Raw genomic sequence first — 8,544 nt, 5'->3', positions numbered from 1 at the left:
CAAAAGCAGGGGAAAAATCAAAGAAGTAGGCACTACTTGAATGGGAAGAAATAAGGGACAAGAAATTGAGACTACAAAAAAAGAAAAAAAAAAAAAATTTGCGGCCAAAGCAAATGAGATCAAAAGGCATGGCATGTCATCCAGTGCAGGGACATGCAGCACATACACCAAGGCTTGCCTAAATTGATCCTCCTTGAAGCCAGAAATACAAAAGAAGGACCTACAAACACTCTGGAATAGAGATACCAGCAAAGGAAATGAAATTGAAGAAAAAAAAAAAAAAGAAATTGGGAAATTTTGTGACTTCAAGGATGTGGTCTGGGCAGAAATGAGGTGCTGTGCAAAGGAACAAAAGAGGCCAAAAGTAACCTCACAGCTGTTGCAAAAGCAGGGGAAAAATCAAAGAAGTAGGCACTACTTGGATGGGAAGAAATGAGGGACTTGGCATGGAAACTTAAAAATAAAAAGAAAAACATTAAAAAATCTTTGCCAGAGCAAAAGCCATCAAAAGGCATGGCATGCCATCCAGTGCAGGGACTTGCACCAAAGCTTGCCCAATTGGTCCCCATTGAAATCGCAAGATTCGGTTTGCCTTCCCGAAAGGAAATTTCATTTCCTTTCGGGAAGGCAAACCGAATCTTGCGAGCCCTTCAAAGGAAAGCTTTCAAACACTTGAGAAAGGAGATATCTTCAAAAGAAATGCAGTTAAAAAAAAGGCCAAAAAAATGGAAAATCGGGAGATATAGTTACTACAAGAAAGTTGTCTGGGCGGAAATGAGGTGCAGGGCAAAGGACCAAAAGAGGCCAAAAGTAACCTCACAGCTGTTGCAAAAGCAGGGGAAAAATCAAAGAAGTAGGCACTACTTGAATGGGAAGAAATGAGGGACATGGCATTGATACTTCATTTAAAAAAATTAAAAAGCAAAATTCGTGGCCAAAGCAAAAGAGATCAAAAGGCATGGCATGTCATCCAGTGCAGGGACATGCAGCACATACACCAAGGCTTGCCTAAATTGATCCTCCTTGAAGCCAGAAATACAAAAAAAGGACCTACAAACACTCTGGAATAGAGATACCAACAAAGGAAATGAAATTGAAGAAAAAAAAAAAAAAAACAAATTGGGAAATTTTGTGATTTCAAGAAAGTGGTCTGGGTAGAAATGAGGTGCAGTGCAAAGGACCAAAAGAGGCCAAAAGTAACCTCACAGCTGTTGCAAAAGCAGGGGAAAAATCAAAGAAGTAGGCACTACTTGAATGGGAAGAAATAAGGGACAAGAAATTGAGACTACAAAAAAAAAAAAAAAAAAAAAAAAATTCGTGGCCAAAGCAAAAGAGATCAAAAGGCATGGCATGTCATCCAGTGCAGGGACATGCAGCACATACACCAAGGCTTGCCCAAATTGATCCTCCTTGAAGCCGGAAATACAAAAGAAGGACCTACAAACACTCTGGAATAGAGATACCAGCAAAGGAAATGAAATTGAAGAAGAAAAAAAAAAAGAAATTGGGAAATTTTGTGACTTCAAGAAAGTGGTCTGGGCAGAAATGAGGTGCAGTGCAAAGGAGCAAAAGAGGCCAAAAGTAACCTCACAGCCGTTGCAAAAGCAGGGGAAAAATCAAAGAAGTAGGCACTACTTGGAGGGGAAGAAATGAGGGACATGGCATGGACACTTAAAAATAAAAAGAAAAACATTAAAAAATCTTTGCCAGAGCAAAAGCCATCAAAAGGCATGGCTTGCCATCCAGTGCAGGGACTTGCACCAAAGCTTGCCCAATTGGTCCCCATTGAAATCGCAAGATTCCGTTTGCCTTCCCGAAAGGAAATGAAATTTCCTTTCGGGAAGGCAAACGGAATCTTGCGAGCCCTTCAAAGGAAGGCTTTCAAACACTTGAGAAAGGAGATATCTTCAAAAGAAATGCAGTTGAAAAAAAGGCAAAAAAAAAGGAAAATCGGGAGATATAGTGACTACAAGATAGTGGTCTGGGCGGAAATGAGGTGCAGTGCAAAGGACCAAAAGAGGCCAAAAGTAACCTCACAGCTGTTGCAAAAGCAGGGGAAAAATCAAAGAAGTAGGCACTACTTGAATGGGAAGAAATAATGGACAAGAAATTGAGACTACAAAAAAAAGAAAAAAAAAAAAAAATTTTTGGCCAAAGCAAATGAGATCAAAAGGCATGGCATGTCATCCAGTGCAGGGACATGCAGCACATACACCAAGGCTTGCCTAAATTGATCCTCCTTGAAGCCAGAAATACAAAAGAAGGACCTACAAACACTCTGGAATAGAGATACCAACAAAGGAAATGAAATTGAAGAAAAAAAAAAAAAAAATTGTGAAATTTTGTGATTTCAAGAAAGTGGTCTGGGTAGAAATGAGGTGCAGTGCAAAGGACCAAAAGAGGCCAAAAGTAACCTCACAGCTGTTGCAAAAGCAGGGGAAAAATCAAAGAAGTAGGCACTACTTGAATGGGAAGAAATAAGGGACAAGAAATTGAGACTACAAAAAAAAAAAAAAAAAAAAAAAATTTGTGGCCAAAGCAAAAGAGATCAAAAGGCATGGCATGTCATCCAGTGCAGGGACATGCAGCACATACACCAAGGCTTGCCTAAATTGATCCTCCTTGAAGCCGGAAATACAAAAGAAGGACCTACAAACACTCTGGAATAGAGATACCAGCAAAGGAAATGAAATTGAAGAAGAAAAAAAAAAAGAAATTGGGAAATTTTGTGACTTCAAGAAAGTGGTCTGGGCAGAACTGAGGTGCAGTGCAAAGGAGCAAAAGAGGCCAAAAGTAACCTCACAGCTGTTGCAAAAGCAGGGGAAAAATCAAAGAAGTAGGCACTACTTGAATGGGAAGAAATGAGGGACAAGAAATTGAGACTACAAAAAAAGAAAAAAAAAAAAAAAATTTTTGGCCAAAGCAAATGAGATCAAAAGGCATGGCATGTCATCCATTGCAGGGACATGCAGCACATACACGAAGGCTTGCCTAAATTGATCCTCCTTGAAGCCAGAAATACAAAAAAAGGACCTACAAACACTCTGGAATAGAGATACCAACAAAGGAAATGAAATTGAAGAAAAAAAAAAAAAAAAATTGTGAAATTTTGTGATTTCAAGAAAGTGGTCTGGGTAGAAATGAGGTGCAGTGCAAAGGACCAAAAGAGGCCAAAAGTAACCTCACAGCTGTTGCAAAAGCAGGGGAAAAATCAAAGAAGTAGGCACTACTTGAATGGGAAGAAATAAGGGACAAGAAATTGAGACTACAAAAAAAAAAAAAAAAAAAAAAAAATTCGTGGCCAAAGCAAAAGAGATCAAAAGGCATGGCATGTCATCCAGTGCAGGGACATGCAGCACATACACCAAGGCTTGCCTAAATTGATCCTCCTTGAAGCCGGAAATACAAAAGAAGGACCTACAAACACTCTGGAATAGAGATACCAGCAAAGGAAATGAAATTGAAGAAGAAAAAAAAAAAGAAATTGGGAAATTTTGTGACTTCAAGAAAGTGGTCTGGGCAGAACTGAGGTGCAGTGCAAAGGAGCAAAAGAGGCCAAAAGTAACCTCACAGCCGTTGCAAAAGCAGGGGAAAAATCAAAGAAGTAGGCACTACTTGGAGGGGAAGAAATGAGGGACATGGCATGGACACTTAAAAATAAAAAGAAAAACATTAAAAAATCTTTGCCAGAGCAAAAGCCATCAAAAGGCATGGCATGCCATCCAGTGCAGGGACTTGCACCAAAGCTTGCCCAATTGGTCCCCATTGAAATCGCAAGATTCCGTTTGCCTTCCCGAAAGGAAATGAAATTTCCTTTCGGGAAGGCAAACGGAATCTTGCGAGTCCTTCAAAGGAAAGCTTTCAAACACTTGAGAAAGGAGATATCTTCAAAAGAAATGCAGTTGAAAAAAAGGCAAAAAAATTGGAAAATCGGGAGATATAGTGACTACAAGAAAGTGGTCTGGGCGGAAATGAGGTGCAGTGCAAAGGACCAAAAGAGGCCAAAAGTAACCTCACAGCTGTTGCAAAAGCAGGCGAAAAATCAAAGAAGTAGGCACTACTTGAATGGGAAGAAATAAGGGACAAGAAATTGAGACTACAAAAAAAGAAAAAAAAAAAAATTCGTGGCCAAAGCAAAAGAGATCAAAAGACATGGCATGTCATCCAGTGCAGGGACATGCAGCACATACACCAACGCTTGCCTAAATTGATCCTTCTTGAAGTCAGAAATACAAAAGAAGGACTTAGAACCACTCTGGAATAGAGATACCAGCAAAGGAAATGAAATTGAAGGAAAAAAAAAAAAGAAATTGGGAAATTTTGTGACTTCAAGGAAGTGGTCTGGGCAGAAATGAGGTGCAGTGAAAAGGACCAAAAGAGGCCAAAAGTAATCTCACAGCTGTTGCAAAAGCAGGGGAAAAATCAAAGAAGTAGGCACTACTTGGATGGGAAGAAATGAGGGACATGGCATTGATACTTCATTTAAAAAAATTAAAAAGCAAAATTCGTGGCCAAAGCAAAAGAGATCAAAAGGCATGGCATGTCATCCAGTGCAGGGACATGCAGCACATACAACAAGGCTTGCCTACATTGATCTTCCTTGAAGTCAGAAATACAAAAGAAGGACTTAGAACCACTCTGGAATAGAGATACCAGCAAAGGAAATGAAATTGAAGAAAAAAAAACAAAACAAATTGGGAAATTTTGTGACTTCAAGAAAGTGGTCTGGGCAGAAATGAGGTGCAGTGCAAAGGACCAAAAGAGGCCAAAAGTAACCTCACAGCCGTTGCAAAAGCAGGGGAAAAATCAAAGAAGTAAGCACTACTTGAATGGGAAGAAATGAGGGACATGGCCTGGACACTTAAAAATAAAAAGAAAAAAATTAAAAAATCTTTGCCAGAGCAAAAGCCATCAAAAGGCATGGCATGCCATCCAGTGCAGGGACTTGCACCAAAGCTTGCCCAATTGGTCCCCATTGAAATCGCAAGATTCCGTTTGCCTTCCCGAAAGGAAATGAAATTTCCTTTCGGGAAGGCAAACGGAATCTTGCGAGCCCTTCAAAGGAAGGCTTTCAAACACTTGAGAAAGGAGATATCTTCAAAAGAAATGCATTTGAAAAAAAGGCAAAAAAAATGGAAAATCGGGAGATATAGTTACAACAAGAAAGTGGTCTGGGCGGAAATGAGGTGCAGTGCAAAGGACCAAAAGAGGCCAAAAGTAACCTCACAGCTGTTGCAAAAGCAGGGGAAAAATCAAAGAAGTAGGCACTACTTGAATGGGAAGAAATAAGGGACGAGAAATTGAGACTACAAAAAAAGAAAAAAAAAAAAATTTGTGGCCAAAGCAAATGAGATCAAAAGGCATGGCATGTCATCCAGTGCAGGGACATGCAGCACATACACCAAGGCTTCCCTAAATTGATCCTCCTTGAAGCCAGAAATACAAAAGAAGGACCTACAAACACTCTGGAATAGAGATACCAGGAAAGGAAATTGAAATTGAAGAAAAAAAAAAAAAAGAAATTGGGAAATTTTGTGACTTCAAGAAAGTGGTCTGGGCAGAACTGAGGTGCAGTGCAAAGGACCAAAAGAGGCCAAAAGTAACCTCACAGCCGTTGCAAAAGCAGGGGAAAAATCAAAGATGTAGGCACTACTTGGAGGGGAAGAAATGAGGGACATGGCATGGACACTTAAAAATAAAAAGAAAAACATTAAAAAATCTTTGCCAGAGCAAAAGCCATCAAAAGGCATGGCATGCCATCCAGTGCAGGGACTTGCACCAAAGCTTGCCCAATTGGTCCCCAATGAAATCGCAAGATTCCGTTTGCCTTCCCGAAAGGAAATGAAATTTCCTTTCGGGAAGGCAAACGGAATCTTGCGAGCACTTCAAAGGAAGGCTTTCAAACACTTGAGAAAGGAGATATCTTCAAAAGAAATGCAGTTGAAAAAAAGGCCAAAAAAATGGAAAATCGGGAGATATAGTTACAACAAGAAAGTGGTCTGGGCGGAAATGAGGTGCAGTGCAAAGGAACAAAAGAGGCCAAAAGTAACCTCACAGCTGTTGCAAAAGCAGGGGAAAAATCAAAGAAGTAGGCACTACTTGGAGGGGAAGAAATGAGGGACAAGAAATTGAGACTACAAAAAAAAAAAAAAAAAAACAAAATACGTGGCCAAAGCAAATGAGATCAAAAGGCATGGCATGTCATCCAGTGCAGGGACATGCAGCACATACACCAAGGCTTCCCTAAATTGATCCTCCTTGAAGCCAGAAATACAAAAGAAGGACCTACAAACACTCTGGAATAGAGATACCAGCAAACGAAATGAAATTGAAGAAAAAAAAAAAAAAGAAATTGGGAAATTTTGTGATTTCAAGAAAGTGGTCTGGGCGGAAATGAGGTGCAGTGCAAAGGACCAAAAGAGGCCAAAAGTAACCTCACAGCTGTTGCAAAAGCAGGGGAAAAATCAAAGAAGTAGGCACTACTTGGATGGGAAGAAATGAGGGACATGGCATTGATACTTCATTTAAAAAAATTAAAAAGCAAAATTCGTGGCCAAAGCAAAAGAGATCAAAAGGCATGGCATGTCATCCAGTGCAGGGACATGCAGCACATACACCAAGGCTTCCCTAAATTGATCCTCCTTGAAGCCAGAAATACAAAAGAAGGACCTACAAACACACTGGAATAGAGATACCAGCAAAGGAAATGAAATTGAAGAAAAAAAAAAAAAAGAAATTGGGAAATTTTGTGACTTCAAGAAAGTGGTCTGGGCAGAAATGAGGTGCAGTGCAAAGGACCAAAAGAGGCCAAAAGTAACCTCACAGCCGTTGCAAAAGCAGGGGAAAAATCAAAGTAGGCACTACTTGGAGGGGAAGAAATGAGGGACATGGCATGGACACTTAAAAATAAAAAGAAAAACATTAAAAAATCTTTGCCAGAGCAAAAGCCATCAAAAGGCATGGCATGCCATCCAGTGCAGGGACTTGCACCAAAGCTTGCCCAATTGGTCCCCATTGAAATCGCAAGATTCCGTTTGCCTTCCCGAAAGGAAATGAAATTTCCTTTCGGGAAGGCAAACGGAATCTTGCGAGCCCTTCAAAGGAAGGCTTTCAAACACTTGAGAAAGGAGATATCTTCAAAAGAAATGCAGTTGAAAAAAAGGCAAAAAAAAAGGAAAATCGGGAGATATAGTTACAACAAGAAAGTGGTCTGGGCGGAAATGAGGTGCAGTGCAAAGGACCAAAAGAGGCCAAAAGTAACCTCACAGCTGTTGCAAAAGCAGGGGAAAAATCAAAGAAGTAGGCACTACTTGGATGGGAAGAAATAAGGGACAAGAAATTGAGACTACAAAAAAAAGAAAAAAAAAAAAAAATTTGTGGCCAAAGCAAAAGAGATCAAAAGGCATGGCATGTCATCCAGTGCAGGGACATGCAGCACATACACCAAGGCTTCCCTAAATTGATCCTCCTTGAAGCCAGAAATATAAAAGAAGGACCTACAAACACTCTGGAATAGAGATACCAGCATAGGAAATGAAATTGAAGAAAAAAAAAAAAAAGAAATTGGGAAATTTTGTGATTTCAAGAAAGTGGTCTGGGTAGAAATGAGGTGCAGTGCAAAGGAACAAAAGAGGCCAAAAGTAACCTCACAGCTGTTGCAAAAGCAGGGGAAAAATCAAAGAAGTAGGCACTACTTGAATGGGAAGAAATAAGGGACAAGAAATTGAGACTACAAATAAAGAAAAAAAAAAAAAAATTTGTGGCCAAAGCAAAAGAGATCAAAAGGCATGGCATGTCATCCAGTGCAGGGACATGCAGCACATACACCAAGGCTTCCCTAAATTGATCCTCCTTGAAGCCAGAAATACAAAAGAAGGACCTACAAACACTCTGGAATAGAGATACCAGCAAATAAAATTAAATTGAAGAAAAAAAAAAAAAAGAAATTGGGAAATTTTGTGACTTCAAGAAAGTGGTCTGGGCAGAACTGAGGTGCAGTGCAAAGGACCAAAAGAGGCCAAAAGTAACCTCACAGCCGTTGCAAAAGCAGGGGAAAAATCAAAGAAGTAGGCACTACTTGGATGGGAAGAAATGAGGGACATGGCATGGACACTTAAAAATAAAAAGAAAAACATTAAAAAATCTTTGCCAGAGCAAAAGCCATCAAAAGGCTTGGCATGCCATCCAGTGCAGTGACTTGCACCAAAGCTTGCCCAATTGGTCCCCATTGAAATCGCAAGATTCCGTTCGCCTTCCCGAAAGGAAATGAAATTTCCTTTCGGGTAGGCAAACGGAATCTTGCGAGCACTTCAAAGGAAGGCTTTCAAACACTTGAGAAAGGAGATATCTTCAAAAGAAATGCAGTTGAAAAAAAGGCCAAAAAAATGGAAAATCGGGAGATATAGTTACAACAAGAAAGTGGTCTGGGCGGAAATGAGGTGCAGTGCAAAGGACCAAAAGAGGCCAAAAGTAACCTCACAGCTGTTGCAAAAGCAGGGGAAAAATCAAAGAAGTACGCACTACTTGGAGGGGAAGCAAAGAGGG

Source organism: Haemorhous mexicanus, chromosome 1, assembly GCF_027477595.1.
Source record: "Haemorhous mexicanus isolate bHaeMex1 chromosome 1, bHaeMex1.pri, whole genome shotgun sequence".
Lineage (NCBI taxonomy): Eukaryota > Metazoa > Chordata > Aves > Passeriformes > Fringillidae > Haemorhous > Haemorhous mexicanus.
The sequence above is the reverse complement of the archived record's forward strand: the minus strand, read 5'-3'. Positions refer to the sequence as shown.